Below are 20,378 nucleotides of genomic sequence, written 5' to 3'. Positions count from 1 at the left end.
CTTCTACCCAGCTGCAGATATCACAACTGGGAACTCTTGTTCGCAATTGCGATGTTTGCAAAAGCGGACCACTGATCGCAAATGCGAACAGTGGCTGAGCCTCCCAGATATCGCAAATATGACTAACCCTTCGCATTTGCATAGGCCCAGCACCTTGCAAAAGAGAAACCAAGATTCTCAAGTGCGAAGCTTTCCTACCCTCGGTAGTGTCGCAATTGCTGCCCATACCTCGCATTTCCGATACCCGACCACCTCGCAAAAGCATGCAAAACTACGCAAAAGTGAAGATGCCCAGTTCCTCCCCAACTTTGCAAATGCAAGCTAGAACTTGCAAATGCGAGGCTCACATTTGCAAAAAGATACTCGCAAATGCGAGATAAGTAGCGCAGCAACAACAGCAAATGCAACAGCTATTCCAAATCAATCTGCAACTTATATGTAACTCGCCCCTCTCGGGCTCAAATCCAAACATTTACATAAGTATATTGACATCAAAGGAACTCGCTCGTAAGCTTAATTCATCACAATAACGTATAGAATCAAGAATCGATTACCACTCAAGATTTTCAAAGTTCAAACTCAAATTTTCAACTTTCTACATAAAGATCCAAAACGGTCTCTGGTCACTGGAGAGCCCAACCAAACATGCGTACAAGTCCAAAATCGTCATACGAACCTACCGAAATAGTTAAAATACTGAGTCGAGGTTGTTTATCAAAAATATTGATCGTGGTCAACTCTATCCACTTTCAAAATCAAAAATAACATTTTCTTTAAATATTCACATTTAAACTTTCCAAAAATCGACACGGACTACGCATGCAAGTCATAAATTATCAAATAGATTTATGAAATATCTCGAAACACAAGATGCGGATCTATTGCTCAAAATGACCTATCGGGTCGTTACATAATTATCTCATACTACTAGCCTTCAACCTCAAATCTCTCTAGCTCTGTAATCATGTAAATCCAAGCCATTCATCAACCAAGGAAGTCGAACAATGCCGTAGGAAGCAATTTCAATCAATAAAACTTTGATCTTTCAAGATTCATAAAAAATCAACAACAGTCAATCGGGTTCGCATGCTCAAATTTCGAAACCAATACCAAATCCCAATGACCCATAACCTGCCGAGTCCAAATATGTGATTAGATTCCAAAATTGAGTCCAAATCAATGGTCAAAACCCCAAATTACATCCTCTTAAGTGTAGACAAAAATCCCAAAATTTTCCTTCAAAATTCCACGTTCTTAGTATATAAATGCATGGGAAAAAATATATAAAATCGAATCCAAGTAGAAATTATTTACCCTCAAAATAGTGGTAGGAATCTTCTCCAAAATCGCCTCTTACGGAGCTCCAAAACTCAAAAATAATAAAATATGAGCAAACCCTCGAAATATAATAAGCTGCCAGGGATTCCGCTTCTGTGGAAAAGAATATAGCTTATGTGATGCCACTTCTGCGGTCCAAGCCTCACATTTGCGAGATTCACTCAGCTACTTGACCCTTCCCTTCTGCGAAGGCACATATGCGACCAAACCACCACTTCTGCAATACCGCACATACGACCACAACTCGCATTTGCGGGCCTCCAGCACCAAATCCTTCCTCGCAGGTGCGACAAAATTCCTCGCTTCTGCGACATTGCACCTATTCAAAATGACCCCCAGGTGTGACACGGCAGCATTAGACCTACCAATCAAGACCAAAATGGCCAGGAACCAAATCAAAACACACTCGAGCCCCTCGGACCCCATCCAATCACACCAACAAGTCCAAACATATTATCCAAACTTATGCAAAGGCTCAAAATACCACAAATATTATCAATACCAAGAATCAATGATCAAATCATTCTCTTAACTTTCAAAAATTCCAACTTCGTTGAAAGCGTCCAAATTACACTTAGACATTTTGGATCACAACCAAACTTTACACACAAGTTCCAATAAATTACATGGACCTCTTCAAGGTCTCAAAATCACAATATGAGTGAGATGACAACGAATTCAACTCCCTATCAAACCTGTGAACGCCCCAATTCTTCAAATTGTTGACTTTCGACTAATGGAGTCAAAACCTTCTAGGAACATCCAAATTCAAATTGGAAAATACGCTCAAGTCTAAAATTACCATGCGGACCTACTGAAACCCTCAAATCCTGATTCTGATGTTTTTTACTCATAAGTCAAACATTGGTAAACTCTTCCAACTTAAAGGTCCCAAATTGAAAACAACTCTTCCAAATAAATCCCGAACAACTCAAAAATCATAACCAAACATACATGCAAGTCATAGTGCATCATACAAAGCTACTTAAAGTCTAAAAATGCTGAGCATAAATGCTAAAGCTCAAAATGACCGGTCGGATCGTTACACCTTTTTGAACTAGTATTCAAACCTAAGTCACTCCTTTTATTTTGTTCTTGACCTCCAATTGCTCAAACCCTAGTCAAATATCATTCCCGAAAGTCAAATAATGTTAAAGGAAGCAATCCCAATCAACAAAGTTTTGATCGTTGACGAAATCTCATAAAGTCAAAAGTCAACCCAGACTCATATGGTCGAAACCCGAATGCAAAGTCAAATCTCGTCGAACCATAACCCCTCGAGTCCAAATATGTGATTAGTTCTCAAATCTGATTCCAAATCAATGATCAAAACCTCAAAATACACTCTCTTAAGTTTCAAGTAAAAACATCATTATTCTACTCTTTAAATCCTTATTTTGATGTTAGATCTCGAGAGAGATTCATGTATAAATCTTAGATTTAGGATAAAATTACTTACCCAAACTTGTAGATGAGACCTTAGCTTCAAACCTCTCAAAATCAATCTCCAAAAGTTGGAAAATGAAAGAAAAATCACAAAATTCGGCCCTAAATAGTTTTTTAAAAATTCTATCAACAATGCCCCCAAGGCTCCGCAAAACTCACAAGTAGGCCGCATGTCAACCACAGATAGAAATCTCCACTGCCACATTTCAGTCTAATAGTCATAACACTTTGTAAAAATATTGGAATGGCAAACGGTGTGAAGCATCAAAAACTAGACTCAAAAGGCTACAATCTCATCAAAATTCCATCATAAAATTATTTAAAGATTGGGAGATATGTTCTTTTAAAATAAGACTAGTTGCAGAAAAGCCCTATTTCAGCAACTCAAATCTTCCAAATCTTGTTTCAAACACACCAAAAACCACTAGAGAACCTCGAGTCCCCATCCAAACATCCCTAAAGTTTAAATACCCTATACGGACTTGTCCAAAGTCTCAAAATACCAAACGGAGCATAATAACACAAAAGCCAAACTTTAGTCAAACTTATAAACTCTTAAGTTTTTCAAATTGCCAATTTTTGACAAATGGTGTTGAATCCACCTCATGACACCAAACTTCCAATATGAACATACCTATAAGTAAAAAATCATCATACGAACCTACCAAAATCTTCAAATCCTAATTCTGAGTCTGTTTACCCAGAAGTCAAACCTTAGTCAACTCTTCCAATTAAAACTTCAAAGAACCTTTCGGGATCCAAATCACCCCTACCCGCAAGTCATAAAATATCAAATGAACCTACCGGAAGTCTCAAATAAGGGAATATGGTTCAAGAACTCAAAACGGCCAGTTGGATCGTTACATATCATAAATGTCTCCTAAAACTTATTTCACGGTTAGGAACTAGATATTTTCCATCTAGAAATATTTATATGTACGGTACATTATTAATTGCTTCACCACAATACACAAAATGAAATCTTTAAAGAAGATTGGCGATGTATGTTAGTTTTTCCAATATTAGGGGGAGAAATGATAAGCAACTGAAAAAATGCTAGATGGAATGAATTATCATGAGTACATCTAGATCCTCGCACAATAAAATGTGAAATTGAAGTTCAAGAGATAATTTATTTGAAAACATGTGATGAACCAATAGGCCATTTTGAGTACTAGCTCCCTTATGTTCGGAGACCTTCCGTAAATTTATGTCACGACCCAGCCTAGAGCCGCGGCAGATAACCAACACTAAGTGTCAATCATCACTAAACCTGCTGATAATCTACTAATCATGAATATAACCTAATAAACTGAACAAGCATAAGCATAGCTGATAAGAACGGTACAATATGGAAAGCCGAAAAGGCTAACACAAGCTGACATATAAAAACATACTAACTACACAGGTGCATATCTATAGGCCTTTAGGAGTGCTGAACTGAACAAGTACTGGACGGGACAAAGCTCCGCCATACCAAAAATAGCTGATTGTACACATACCAAAAGATAAGTTACTCCGGGAATAAGCGGAGTGACTCCAACGGCTGGTGGATGGCCTACTGATGTGGCTCAAGCGTTGATCTATCTGTACATGTGTGGCATGAAACGCAATGCCCCGAAAGGAACGTGAGTACGATATGTACAAAGTATGTAGGGCGGAAAGCATATGTAAAGCATACTAATGTATGACTGTAAGTTGGAAATCTAAATATAAGCTGAAAGCTAAACAAGAGTCTAAACTAGCAACTGATCCGGAACTGAACCGAAGTTTAAGCTGAAACAATGCTGAAATTGAACTACTATCTGAACTGGTACCTTTCTGGTGTAATGGGTTATATCACCCCCCCCCCCCCAATCAGGTAACTGTACATCTAAACTAGCCTCGTGTATATTCATGCAACGCAATCTGTAGTTATATATGTGTACATATCATGTCTGACTAACGTTATGGGTTGTATCCCCCAGCAGGTAAATATATAATCAATAGGCCTGGCCGGTGCTATGGTCTATCTCCCCCGGCATATAATCAATAGGCCTCGCTGGCGTTATGGCATATATCCCCCCATCATGATTAATGTAAGCATGTATGAATCATGAAGGAAATCATAAATGAAATCACAAACGGAATCTGACGCTCATCGTCCAAAAGTTGGACGGGGGAGCCTCTCCCCATTTTAGGGAGAAACAGAGTATTTACATGATATAATAAGGCAAATTAACTCATTAGGATCCCTCTAGATTTAATTTAGAACCAAGGAACTCAAAATTTGTCCAACTCTTCGAATTTTTAAATATTTCCGCAGAGTTTTCCCTAAAACTAAATGATCCCCAAATAAATAGCAAGCACCACAATATACACGGGAATGGATACCCGACCAAGATTATAACATCAAACTAAAGGAGATCTATTTATCCACAATAGTATCAAATGATCGACAAAACGGAATTATGAACGTAACGTCGGCTCATAGTGGCTGACGTTGGCTCATAGTGGCTCACTTGTGACATGAAAGTCTAAATATATTTTAGGAATAATCTAAGCATAGACAGATGATTATTAAGCTAATATAATCTTCAATGAATCTATTAGAATCATATGGGGGTTTGGCACACATAGAAACATCAAAGGAACAGAAGAAACGAAAGACGGATGGCATAGGCCAAATGGGCGATTCGCCCTTTTTGTTTTTATTGTGTTTTGAAGTTCCAACCTAAACTAGTTTCTTCCGTACTTCACATAAGGAATTTAATAATGTACAAGGATACAATAAATGCTGAAATTTCCCTTGAAAAAATTTAAAAGATCAAGGAGAAAGGCTAGAACATAGCTAAACCAAATTATGCCGAAAACGAAACGAAAATCCTACATACCTCTTGTGTTCTTGCTTCCAAACCTTGTTCCATTTGATCCACCCCTTTTCTTATGCTTGTATAGCTAAAATAAAGAGGCGACAAGCTTGCTTATACACGAAGTTCTTTCCAAAACACGAGTTATAAGGAGAAAGGAGGACGCAAAAGTCTTACCTATGTCATAAGGATCATGTTGATGTGTTCGCTTCTTGATTTTGAGTTGCGGATGATGAAATTGCTTAAAAACCCTAAGGAACTTCTTGGAGATCTATGGAAACTATGCTTGTGCGTGAAGTTTCTGGAAAATTAGGAAAAATAAGACTAAGTCTTCTATTTATAGTAAGGTTGAAAAGTCAACCACATGTGTGCTTCACCAGCCCTTCTTCCGATGCTCATATCTCTTTATCCGGATGTCGTATGAATGAACGGTCAAGAGAATTGGAAACTAAATTCCAATATTTTCAATTTTGTGTATAATTTGTCCCTAAAAGACCTCATATAACAGACGAAATTAATTGCTCAAAAAGCTTCGTTACAAGGCAAATGCTTAGTTGGTTTTTTCGCAACTTAAATTGGATTTTTTCCAAACTTTATATTCTATATCCAAACATTGTATATATTCAAATTATGACTTTAAAATCATTTAAATCATATTTAGCAATTCATACACACAATATACGACATCACAGAAGTACGGGGTGTAACAATTATTTAATTAGATATGACTTGCGTGCATGGTCCGTGTCGTTTTTCGGAAAGCTTATATGCGAAATATTAAAGAAAAGGTGATTTTGGCTTTAAAAATGATTTGAGATGGCCATGGTCAATATTTTTGGTAAACGACATCGGATCGGCATTTTGACGATTCCGTTTGATTTCTATGATGTTTATAGACTTGTACCCGTGTTTAGTTGGGTCCCCGGATGACCCGAGGGCATTTCGGTGCATTATGTGAAAAGTTGAAAAAATAAGTTCAAATTTGAAAATCTTTAGTTTTGATGATCAATTCATGATAATTGATGTTATTTTGATCGTTTGAGATAATGAGCGAGTTTGCATGATGTTATTACACTTGTGTGAATGTTCGGATTGGAGCCCAAGGGTTCGGTTGAGTTTTGGTTGGTTTTGAATACCTGATGCTTCAGCTGGTTTTTCATGCTTGCATATCTCGCATTTGCGAGGTGCTACTTGCAAATGCGAGAACCGCTTTTGTGAGTGACTGTTCTCATTTGCGAAAGGTTGGATGATCACATTTGCGACTGTTGTGTCGCATTTGCGACACTTGTCAGTTCGGGGTAGCTACGCAAAAGCGAAGCTTGGTTCGCATTTGCAATGCGGTGGATCTTTACAAATGTGATGGTTTTTTCACATTTGTGATAATTATGTAGCACAGAAGCTGCTCGCTTTTGTGTGTAGTGGTTTGCTTTTGCGAACAACACAATTGTGAACAAGAGTTCGCAATTGCGACATCTACATGTGGGTAAAGGTTGGGGAAATTAGGACTTAGCTTATTTTACACCATTTTTCAATCCTAAGCTCCATATATGCGATTTTTGAAGTAGAATTTCTTCCCAAATTTATTGGTAAGCAACTTTAACTTATTTTCAATCAATTTCAATTACTTTTTCATGAATTTTATTATCAAATCTATGAATTCCAACGTAGAAATTGGGGGGTTTAGGGTAGAATTTAGGAATTCTGTAAAATCTAGTTTTAGACCTCGAATTAGGGTCGGATTTCGAAACAAATCACATATCCGGGCTCGGGGTTGAATGTGTAATCAGAATTTGTTCTTAATCTCGGATTTCGACCATATGGGCCCGGTTTGAATTTTTGTTGACTTTTCCAATTTAGTTAAACATTTAACCTTTTCATTTGTGGGTAGTTTCTAAAGCTTGTTTTGAATTTTTTGAACAGTATTTGGCTAGATTCGATTGGTTTGGAGGCTTGTTCTAAAGGAAAAGTCGTGGTTGATCGTTGACTGTATTTTGAAAAAGAGGTAAGTGTCGTGATTAACCTTGACTTGAGGGAATTAGGACTTGATTGGTCTATTTGCTACTTGATTTATGTGTGGGGACGGTTTATATGCAAGGTAACGAGGATCATGGGTTTAAGTATGGGGGGGTGGACTATTTAATTACATGTTTTCAGTTATATCATGCCTTCTTTTATTCCATGTTGTTACTCGTTCCATGCTTTGATTTCTACTTGTATTTACTTGTTAAATACTTGCTTTCACTTGTTACATGCCTCAATTTACTATATGTTTCCATGTATTTGTGCCTCCATTTATTGACCGCATTTACTTACTCTATACCTTTACATGTTATTAGACAGATGCTTTTATTTGTCTTATGTATTTACTTTTTTATTTGCCTTAATTGATTTAATTTCACCTTACTACGTTGTATTGGATTGTCTTAGAGAATATATATATATATATATATATATATATATATATATATATATATATATATATATATATATATATATATATGGGTGGGGGTGTCTGGTAACTCGCCGCAACGGTATTGTATATATGTGGATCGGGTTGCACGCCTCAACGGTATTATAAATATGTGGATCGGGTTGCACGTTGCAATGGTATTATTATTTATGTATCAGGTTGCACGCCGTAACGGTATTGTTATTATATATGGATCGGACTGCACGCCGTAACTGTACTGTTATTATATATGGATCGGGTCGCACGCCGTAACTGTATTGTTATTATATATGGATCGGGTTGCACGTCGCAATGGTTTTATATAGATATGTGGATCGGGTTGCACGCCGCGATGGTATTACTGTTATATATGTTAATCAGGTTGCGCGCCGCAACGGAGAAGTTATTATGGTTATTCTTGGTTGTTGGTTTCTGTTACTGTATTGTGTTGTTAAACTGAGTTGTGATGGTATTCTGGGGCCCTCTGTCTTTTATTCTTAATTCAGTTTATCATGTTAATAAACTGTTTCTCTATTGCGTTATTGCTTTTTAACTTATATTCATACTGGTTTATAGTGAGTGTCTTGTCAAACCCTCATCACTACTTTGTCGAGGATAGCCTCGGCACTTACAGAGTACATGGGCTCGGTTGTACTCATACTACAATTCTGCACTTCTTGTGCAGATCCCACTGTTTGTCCTAGCGGCGCGTAGCGGAGATTCCTCGGACTCATCCATCCAGGAGACTTGAGGTTGAGCTGCACAACATTCGTAGATCCTAAAGTTCCCTTCTTATCTCCATTGTTGTTTATTTAATTTCGGACAGTTGTATTTCATTTTAGACTCTGTTTGTAGTATTCTATTAGCTCATGTACTTGTGACACTAGTTTCTGGGGTTAGACTAGATAACGTTGGTTTCAGATTATTATATTACAAAGTGTTTCAGTCTTAATTTCTTAATGTCTTACTTTTAAATTGTTAATTTAACTAATTATTTAGTTAATGTTGGCTTGCATTGAAAGCGAATGTTAGGCGCCATCACGGACCCGTTGTTGGGATTTTGGATTGTGACAAGGTTGTATCAAAGTACTAGGTTGCCTAGGTCTCACGAGTCATGTGCAGTCTTAGCAGAGTCCTGAGGATAGGTACGAGGACGTCTGTACTTATCTTCTAGAGTCTATAAGGCTTCTGGACATTTCACTTTCTTTCTTTCATTATCATGCAACTTTGTTCTATCAGTGAGTTTGAATCATTCTTCTCTTATTCTCTTACAAATGGTGAGGACGCATACGGCGTTGACAGCCAATCAGGAGTTAGAGCCCCAAGCTGCAGCCACTACTAAGGGTAGGGTCAGGGCAGAGGTAGATCCATAGGTATAGGGAGAGCTTAGCCTAGAGCAGGCGCAGCGGCACCTGTTGTTGAGCCACAGATAGAGCAGGATGAGGAGATACCTATTCAGGCCGAGCCAGTAGGATCAGCTTAGGTCCCAGAGGGGTTCGTTGCTACCCTAGTGCTTCAAGACACCTTAGTCTGCATGGTTGGTTTGATGGAGAGTATGGAACAAGCCGATGTGTTTCATGTGGCACCAGTCGTCTCTCAGGCCGAGGGAAAGGCCCAGTCTCCCACTACTCACACTCCAGAGCCGATGGCTCATGGGGATCAGATCCCAACAGTTTTACGAGGAGGGGCAGTTCATCTTATTTTTGCTACACAGCTTGGGGAGAGACCAGCGATGTTAGCTGAGGGGCTGAAGAGGCTGGATAAGTTTACCAAGTTGTTTCCCCCTCATTTTAATGGTACACCTTCTGAGGACCCCCAGGATTTCTTAGACCGTTGATGTAATGACCCAGACGATCATTTTGAGTATTTGCACTTCTCTCGGTAGTTTGAGGGATTGAGAAGCTCCACATGATATATTATGACTTGTGTGAATCGTCGGTTTTGGTTTTCAGGTTATTCGGAATTGATTTGGAAGAACGATTCTTAACTATGAAGCTTTAAGTTGGAAGAGTTGACCAAGTTTGACTTTTGTGAATTTGACCTTACAACGGAGTTTTGATGATTTCAATAGCTCCGTATGGTGATTTTGGACTTAGGAGCGTGTTCGAAAAATTATTTAAAAGTCCGTAGTTAAATAAGGTTTGAAATGGCTAAAATAGAAATTTAAGTTTGGAAGTTTAACCGGAGAGTTGACATTTGATATCGGGGTCGGAATCCAGTTCTGAAACTTTTCATAGGTTCATTATGTTATTTATGACTTGTGTGTAAATTTTGAGGTCAATCGGACTTGATTTGATAGGTTTCGGCATCGAATGTAGAAGTTGGAATTTCTTAGTTTCGTTAAGCTTGAATTGGGGTATGATTTGTAGTTTTTGCGTTGTTTGATGTGATTTGAGGTTCCAACTAAGTTTGTATCGTATGTTAAGACTTGTTGGTATGATTGAATGGGGTCCCGAGGGGCTCGGGTGTATTTTGGATCATTGGTTGAGAAACTAGTTAAGTTAAGGATTTGGAGTTTGACCATGGTCAATATCGGGTCAAGATGGCCTCTTTTCAATGTTTTGAGTGCACGAGCAGGTTCGTAGCGTGTTTTATGATTGAAACGCATATATGGTTTGTGTCTGGGAGGTTCCGAATGAGTTTTGGGTGCTAAAATGAAAATTCTTTCGTTGCTGATTTTCTGGTGTAAAATAATTACGAAAATATTATTTTATATCCCTTAAATTTCCAGACTTCATTTAAATCTTCAAAACATCATATCTCCCTCATTTTAAGGCCAAATTTGTTGATTCAAAAGCCTAACTTGACTGACATTTTACAAGGATTCCATTGGAGGCATCAAAAGAGAGTTTCAGGATTGTTTGGCAAATGAAACGAGGCAAAACAACTGGACAAAAAATATTTAATAATGAGGGTTTGTTCATTTTCCATTTTTGATGAATTGGAGCTCAGGAAGAGGCAATTTTCAGGAGATTTTCAAGGAAAATAATGGGTTAAGTGTTCTTAACTCAATATTGGTCAAATTACCCGAATCTATAGTTGTTTTTAACATTTAATTGGTGAATTAAGTTGGAAATTTCAGAAAACCCTCTTGGTTCAATTTGAGGATTTGAGGGTCGAGTTTATATAGGAATTTGGTAAAATTGATTTGGTTGGACTCGTGGTTTAATGGAAATTCATATTTTGTAACTCTTGTCGGGTTCTGAGATGTGGGCCCCACGGGCAATTTTTGAGTGTAATTTCGGATTTTTTGGGAAAATTAGTATTTTGTTATGGAATTAATTCTTATAATTTGTGTTAACTGAATCGAATTAATTGTGACTAGATTCGAGCCGTTCGGAAGTTGATACGCACAAAATGGAATTTCTGGAGCATTGTTTAGCTTGCTCGACATTGGATTCGGCTTGTTCGGGGTAAGTAACATCTCTAATCTTGGAGCTGAGGGTATGAATCCTGATAATATGTGTTATATGAATTGTTTGAAGGTGACGCACATGCTAGGTGACGGGCGTGTGGGCGTACACCGTAGAAATTGAGACTCGGTTGATTCCGTAGAGCTTTATAGTCAATTAACTTGTATTTTTCCATGTATTTTTATGTGTTAGAGAAACTGAGTTGTGACTCATGTTAAAAATTATTCTTAGGAAAATGTTCGTATTATTTGGACCCACTGAGGTCATTTCTGCTGTCGAATTATTTGTTTAAATTGTAACTTCATACTCAGTCATGTTCATTCATTTCATATCATCTCTCAGTCTTTGTTGCTATTTATTGATTCATCATACCATTATTTTTGGGCTGATTTTCATGACATTGTGAGCCCGAGAGACTGGAGAGATTAATGACTGAGTGAGGCCGAGGGCCTGATGCTGAGGAAATATATGGGATCGGGCTGCGCGCTGCAGCATATTTTATTGATTGATGCGATGATTGGCTTGATATAGTGCTTGGGCTGAAGGAGCCCCTCCGGAGTGTGTACACACTCCCAGTGAGCGCAGGTACCTATTGAGTATGAGTGCCTAGTTCCGCATGCGAGTGCCGAGCGATTGGGAGGATTGAGTGACTGTGAGGACTGAGTGACTGGGGGGACTGAGTGACTAGGAGGACTCAGTGAATTGATACTATGAGAGTATGCATATGGTTTATCACTGAGTTGCATCGCATTTGACATGCACACTTGACTTACAGGCATAGTGATGAATTTTTCCTCATGTTGTACGGTATCACGTCATTCATGACTTCTCATATACATTCACATGTAGGCATAGAGATATATTTTCCTCATGCTATTTAAAAATGAAACATTTACCTGTTGAAAGATTTTGGGAAAAATCACAGCTTTCAAAATTACTCATAAATTGGTGATTTCGGTAAAGGGTTTGGGTTTTCACTAATATATTTGAAAAGCATGTCTATTTTTCTGGAACTGTGAACGAGCTGAGCAGTTTATCTCTAAGCTACTTCTTTTGTTACTTCCATTATGTTGTTATGATCTGTTGTTGGCTATTGGTGTTTGACCCCGACCTGTGTTCTAGCTCGTCACTACTTTCAACCTAAGGTTAGGTTTGTTACTTATTGAGTACATGGGATCGGTTGTACTCATACTACACTTCTGTACCTTGCGCGCAGATATTGGATGTTGATGTTGCTGTGATCAACGGGAGCTGGATTTGAAGATGTACTTGTGTTCCGGTCATAGCTGCCTCTTGTTCATGGTAGCCTTAGATTTATAAAAATCTGTTTATGTACATTTCGAGAAGATGATGTATTTATTTCATACCAGCTTTATAAATTTTAATCTTAGAAACTCATGAATTGTACTACCAGTCCTTGGGGAGTGTATTAGAGTCCGTTAAATATTAATTGAATCGGATATTTGTAAATTGGCTTACCTAACATATTGGGTTCGGTGCCATCACGGCTAGTTGAATTTTTGGGTCGTGACAGTTGCCATGAGATATTACGCAACATGGGGATAGAGGAATCCAACGGAGTTGATTTCAGAGTGTTTCTGATGCATGGTTCTGCCAAGAGGTGATGGCAGGTGTATGTTCAAGGCAGGCCAACTAATTTACCTCCTCTCACATGGGCTCAGTTCTCACAATTGTTCTTAGATAAGTTCATTCCCTTCACTCAAAGGGAAGAGTTCCGCAATCAGTTTGAGCTCCTTCAACAGGGTAGCATGACCGTTAGTTAGTATGAGACCATTTTTGTTGATTTATTACGCCATGTAGCTATCATGATCCCTACTGGGAGGGAGAGGGTGCGGAGGTTCATAGATGGCCTTACATATGGCATCAGGCTACAGATGGCTAGAGAGAAAAAGGATGACATTTCTTTTAATCGGGTAGTGGAGATCGCCAGGAGGATCGAGCGCATCAGAGATCATGCTAGAGAGACGACCTCTGGAAGCAGGGGTTCTTTTGGTAGAGGCCATCCTATCATGCCTATTCAGTCAACCCTACAGGCTACACATGGTACTTCGGGTGATCGTTGTGCTAATGGGTCTCGTTCTGAGCAGTTAGCATTATGTAAACCTTTAGCTCCCATTAGTGGACCACCGATTCATAGCTATCATAGAGGTTATTCGGGTCGTCAAGGTTAGTCTTAGATTCAACAGCCACGCCAACTGAGAGAGTGCTTTGAGTGTGGAGGTACAGGACATATCCGAAGGTAATGTCCCAGACTTTAGAGCAATAAACCACAGCAGGGTACTCGTGTCATAATTCCAGTATCAGTTGTTCCACCACCCACTCAGCCAACTAGAGGTAGGGGTCAGGCAGCCCAATATAATGGTCAGACAATTAGATGTGGAGGCCAGTGAGTGAGAGTTCGTTTAAGAGGTGGAGGCCAGGTTTATGGGGCTCAACCCCGTTGTTATGCATTTCCAGCTAGACCTTAGGAGGAGTCCTCTAGTGCAGTTATTATAAGTATTATCTCAATCTGTCATAGAGATGCTTCCATGTTGTTTGATTGCGGTTCTACATATTCTTATGTGTCTTCATATTTTGCTTCGCATCTGAGTATGCCTCGTGATTCCCTGGACGGTCTTGTTTCTGTGTCTACACCGGTTGGAGATTTTATAGTAGTTGATTAGAGGATTTTGAGGTTGTTCTTGGTATGGATTGGTTGTCCATGTATCATGATATCTTGGATTATCATGCAGAGACCATGACTTTAGCCATGCCGGGGCTTCCTAGATTAGAGTGGAGAGGTACTCTCAGTAACTCCACTAGTATAGTGGTCTCATATTTGAAGGCTCGGCATATGGTCGATAAGGGGTGTTTGGCGTATTTGGCTTTATCCGTGATTCTAGTGTAGAGGTTCCTCCTATGGATTCTATTCCAGTTGTAGTGAGTTTCCCGAGGTGTTTCGTACAGATTTGTTGGGTATGTCACCCGATAGAGATATCGACTTTTGGGTTGATTTGGTTCTAGGAACTCGGCCTATTTCTATTCCACCGTACCGTATGGCTCCAGCTGAGTTGAAAGAATTAAATGAGCGGTTGCAAGATTTGTTATTCATTAGACCTAGCGTCTCGCCTTGGGGTGCGCCGGTATTGTTTGTTAAGAAAAAAGACGGATCGATGAGGATGTGCATAGATTATCGATAGTTGAACAATGTCGCTATCAAGAACAAGCTTTTGTTGTCGAGGATTGATGACTTATTTGACTAGCTTCAGGGTGCCAAGGTGTTTTCTCTGATCGATCTTGGATCTGGCTACCATCAGCTGAAGATTAGGGCATAGGATTTCCTTAATCCGACTTTTAAGACTTGATATGGTCACTACGAGTTCTTGGTTATGTCATTTGGCTTGACTAATGCTCCAACAACCTTCATGGATTTGATGACCCGAGTGTTAAAGCCTTATATGGATTCCTTCATGATTGTCTTCATTGATGATATTCTTGTTTACTTTCGCTATAGAAAGGAGCATGATTAGCACCAACGGGTCGTACTTCAGACCTTAAAGGATCATCAGTTATATGCCAAGTTTTCGAAATGTGAGTTCTGGTTAGATTCAATTGCCTTTTTGGGTCAAGTTGTGTCTTTCGTGGGTATCAAGGTGGATCCTAAGAAGATTGAGTCAGTTAAGCATTGGCCTAGACCTACTTCAACTACAGAGAAATTGAGCTTCTAGGGTTTTGCGGGATATTATCGTCGGTTCGTAGAGGAGTTTTCATCTATATCAGGCCCATTGACCAAGTTGACCGAGAAGCGTGCTCTTTTCAGATGGTCTAATAAGTGTGAGGCAAGATTTTAGAAGCTCAAGACTGCCTTGACTACAGCCCTAGTGTTGGTGTTGCCTACAGGTTCAGGATCTTACACTGTGTATTGTGATGCATCACGTATTGGACTTGGTGCGGTATTAATGCAAGACGGTAGAGTAATTACCTGCCCGCCTCGTCAGTTGAAGGTTCATGAGAGGAATTACCATGTGCATGATTTGGAGTTGGCAGCCATTGCTCATGCGCTCAAGATTTGAAGGTGCTATCTATACGGCGTTCCATGTGAGGTCTATACCGACCATGAGAGTCTACAGCACCTGTTCAAGCAGAAGGACCTTAATTTGCAGTACTGGAGATGGTTAAAGTTATTGAAGGGCTATGATATCACCATATTACATCATCTGAGAAAGGCCAACATGGTGGTCGATGCCTTGAGTAGAAAGACATATAGCATGGCTAGTTTGGCATTCTTACCAGTTGTGGAGAGGCCATTAGCCATGGATGTTCAGTCTTGGCCAACCGGTTCGTGAGGTTGGATGTTTCAGGGCCTAGTAGGGTTCTCGATTATGTTGTAGCACAGTCATTATTGTTGGAGCATATCAAGGCTCGCTAGTTTGACAGTCCTCACTTGTTGGTGTTGAAAGGAACTGTGTAGTGGGGTGGTGCCATAGAGGTTGTGATTGGAGATGATGGTGTTATTCGGCTTCAGGATTGGATTTGTGTTCTGAATGTTGATGGGTTGAGAGAGTTGAACCTTGAGGAGGCTCACAGTACACGGTATTCTATTCACCTAGGTGCCACAAAGATGTATCGTGACTTGAAGCAGCACTATTGGTGGCGGAAGATGAATAAAGATATTGTTGATCATGTCTCTCAGTGTTTAAATTGTCAACATGTAAAGTGTGAGCCTCAGAAACCGGGTGGGTTGACTTAGAGATTAGAGATACCATAGTGGAATTGGGAGCACATAACTATGGACTTATGGTAGGATTACCATGTACCTTGAGGAAGTATGATGTTGTTAGGGTTATTGTGGACCGGTTGACCAAGTTTGCATGCTTCATCCTGATGATGACATCCTATTCTTGAGAGCGGTTGGATCAGATTTACGTCCAAGAGATTATCCACCTGGATGATGTGCTTATTTCTAACATTTCTAATTTGAAGCACGCAATTCACATCGCATTTTTGAAGAGCTATGTAACATGAGTTGGGCACGCGAGTCAAGCGGAGTACCGTATTTCAACCTCATATGGACGGACAGTCCGAGCGCACTATTCATATTTTGAAGGACATATTGCGGGCGTGCTCTATGGATTTTGTGGGTTAGTAGGACAAGTTTTTACCTCTAGCAGATTTAGCCAACAACAACAGCTATCAGTCGAGCATCCAGATGGCTCCATACGAGGCATTGTATAGGAGGCGATGTCGTTCGCTAGTTGGTTAGTTTGAGCCCGGTGAGGCTAGATTATTGGGAATCGATTTGGCACGTGATGCTTTGGAGAAGATTTAGGTGATTTAGGAGTGGCTTCTTATAGCTCAGTCCAGGAAAAAGAGTTACCGGAAGGTTCGAGATGTGGCTTACATGAAAGATGAAAAGGTTCTTCTCTGAGTGTCGCCTATGAAAGGCGTGATGCAGTTTGGGAAGAAGGGCAAGTTGAGCCCAAGGTTTATTGGCCCGTTTGAGATTTTGGAGAGAGTTGGGGAGGTTTCATTAAGACTTAGATTGCCTCCTAACCTAGCAGGGGTACATCTGGTATTTCACGTTTCCATGCTTTGATAGTACCATGAGGATAGGTCTCATGTTTTAGACTTCAGCATGGTGCATCTTGATGGAAATTGGACTTATGAGGAAGAGCCGATGGCTATTCTAGACCGGCACATTTGAATTTTTGCGTATTCGTATATGGCTAGAATATGAGATTTTAGTTGGATGGGGTCGAGACTTGTGGCATTTCTATATCATTATGGATTCTACATTTCAGTTTCAGGAAGGTGAATGAAACAGTTCTAGACTCACAGAAGTTCTCTTCATAGTGGGTGTCTCGGTTGTGGTACTTTTGGGGTGCTTAAGAGGGAATTCAATGACTTATGGGCCTTAGGGCGGTGTGGTTTTATACTAGGATCTCATGCGGGTGAGTTTTGGTTAAGGATCATGGTGTTCTGGCAAGGGAAGTGTCCATTTGAGGGTAATTCGGATGGAACTCAGAGAAATAGGACAACTTGGTAATAGCTTAGATCAGCACGGCAATGAATATGATCGGTTCTTTGGGTACTTATGATGTGGTGAGCCTCTACAGTTGTTTCGTGGCAATGCTCTTGGGTTTTGGCCACCTGCGTGACTTGGTTGAGTTAGAGGGATTCGGTTCTGATAGACGTGTTATGTACAAATGGATTTCAAAGTGTTCTCAATGGTTTCTACCACGGTTCGAGGTGTTTATTTCCTGCTGGCCTGAGGAGCATGTTGCGCGTTGTGATTTTTTCCTAGATGAGATCAAATGGAAGGTTCATGGCTAATTGAGTATGTAATTTGCTTGTGACTCAGAGTTGATTATGAGATTCTCGTACTTTTCATATTCGTGATAGATGCAATATGTTGTGTAGGATTAAAATTTGCGTGTGCAAGGTCACGGTTTAGTTTTGAAAGGAAGGGCATGAATTCTTAGACAACATGGGCAGTTTCAGATGACTAGATGAATGATATTACTACTTGGTATTTCCTGAGGAGAGCGTACATTTCAAAAGGTGCACTGAGTGTTGACTTACGGATGCTTCATTGGTATTGCGGTACTTGCCTGGTTGATCGACTGCTGATATTCAGATTTTGCTATGTGGAACGGAAGAATTATAGAAGTATTCTTCATGGGATGATCGTGTATGAGATATGTGTTAGACATTCGGGTAGTGGAGTTGGGATCAGATATGGTGATTCGTGTGTTCTACAGATTTGGAGACCAAGAGTTCTCATAAGCAGATTGTTTCGTAGTTGTGGACGGTGAAGATGTGGCCAAAGCTAGCCAGATAATAGTATATGTTATGGTTAGGTCATTGTGGACTTTCGGAGGATTATTCATCTATTTGTGGATAACTAGAATAGATTTGGGGCCCATTTGTAGGCCCAACGAGGATGTGTATTCTACACCGGGTCGGATTGATCAACTCCGTACTGCTGTGTTTGGGGGATGTGCCATTCGGTCAGAGTTGAGCGTATTCGTGTTTCTGATATGTTCTATAAGTTACCCTTCTATGCCACGAGGGGTTTTGATTTGTTGGTTATAAGCACACATGGCGCGGTTCTTTTTGGGTCTTGTAATGGGATTTGAGCGAGATGTTTATTGGGGTGTCGAATGGTTGATTGCACCTTGGTTATGTTCTCTTCGGACTATGGTATATCGTGCTATTTGCTTCTCTATGGTTCGATCATGCACCTTGGGTACTTGATGTCAAATTGTGTGTGGTTACTAATTTTCAGCATTGTGGCTTGAGGTATTTCATATGGATCAGTGTTAGGATGGGGTCGCGCATTGCAGCGGAGTTATGTTGGGATATGATCCTTTTTGATAGATTCGCATGTTTTGGTTCTACCATGTATGATGGGTTCATAGCATTGCGGTTGTGGTGGTACTTGTTGAATTTGCGTGGAGGTTCTCTCATTTGAGTCATTTTCCATTTTTGGGTACATTTGAGTTGTTGCTTATTGGTGCACGGATTTCACGGGTTGTGATTCTAGGTAGCATTGGTGTGGCATGTCAATAAGATAGATGGGCTTGATAAAGTAAGGTCATTGGACTTAGAATGGGTGCTACCGGATTTGTTTGCGGTATATTTACAAGGATAATGTTGCAAATTGGCTTAGAAATTGGCTATAGTTCTTGTCGAAGGGGAGGGAACTCCATGGCTTGTTGATCTGATAAATGGTTATGAGTTTTTTTGTGTTTCTTCCATCATTGTCAGTGTACGAAAGTTTTAGAAAGAGGTTTTGTTTGATAAAAGGTTTATTACCGGTACCGGGTTTGCTTCGAGTAGTTATTGTGCTCGAAATTGTTGCTATGAGTGTTTGCATTATGTGGTATATTATGTGATTTCATCTTGGGTTATGGTTATGGTTATGGCTTAATACAGCTTGTTCACACTTATACAGTGTGTAGATGCGAGATTCAATCTTATGAAAATTTCGGATGCTGGGAATTGGATTCTGTGGTTTACGGGCTAAGGTTGAATTAATGATCTTAAGTTATGTTACGTTGTAATGCCTATATGGAATAAGGTGACATGGGATCACCCCGGGTATGTACATGGTAAGGTTACACGGCAATTTGATGGCTTTGGAATAACTCTTGGTACATTCGAGGACGAACGTATATTTAAGTGAGGGAGGATGTAATGACCCGACCGGTTGTTTTGAGCATTTTCACTTTGCTCGCTAGTTTGAGGGCATGAGTAGCTCCGTATGATGTATTATGACTTATGTGAATCGTCAGTTTTGGTTTTCAGGTTATTCGAAATCGATTTTGAAGAATGAAGTTTATGATTTAAGCTTTAAGTTGGAAGGGTTGACCAAGTTTGACTTTTGGGAATTTGACCCCGGAATGAAATTGCGAGGGCTCCGTTAGGTCCGGGTGGTGATTTTGGGCTTGGGCGTATGCCCGGATTTGCATTTTGATATTTCTAGAAGGATTCGGCACTAATTGGCGAAAGTTGAAAATTTGAAGGTTTGGAAAGTTCATAAGTTTGACCGGGAACTGACTTTGATGATATCTGATTCGGATTGTGATTCCGGGAATTAGAATAACTTTGTTATATCATTTGGGACTTGTGTGCAAAATTCGAGTTCATTTCGAGTTGATTTGATATGTTTCGGCGCGAGTTTTGGAAATTGAAAGTTCAAAGTTCATTTAAGTTTGATTTGAGGTGCAATTCATCGTTTCGATGTTGTTATGTGTGATTTGAGGCCTCGAGTAGGTCTGGGTTATGTTATGGGTCTTATTGGTATATTTGGACGGGGTCCCGAGGGGCTCGGGTGAATTTCGGACGAGGTTCGGACCATTTTGTCGCATGTTGCATTTG

This window comes from Nicotiana tomentosiformis, chromosome 4 (assembly GCF_000390325.3).
Source record: "Nicotiana tomentosiformis chromosome 4, ASM39032v3, whole genome shotgun sequence".
In the NCBI taxonomy this organism is placed as follows: Eukaryota; Viridiplantae; Streptophyta; class Magnoliopsida; order Solanales; family Solanaceae; genus Nicotiana; species Nicotiana tomentosiformis.
This window is presented reverse-complemented; position numbering follows the sequence as displayed.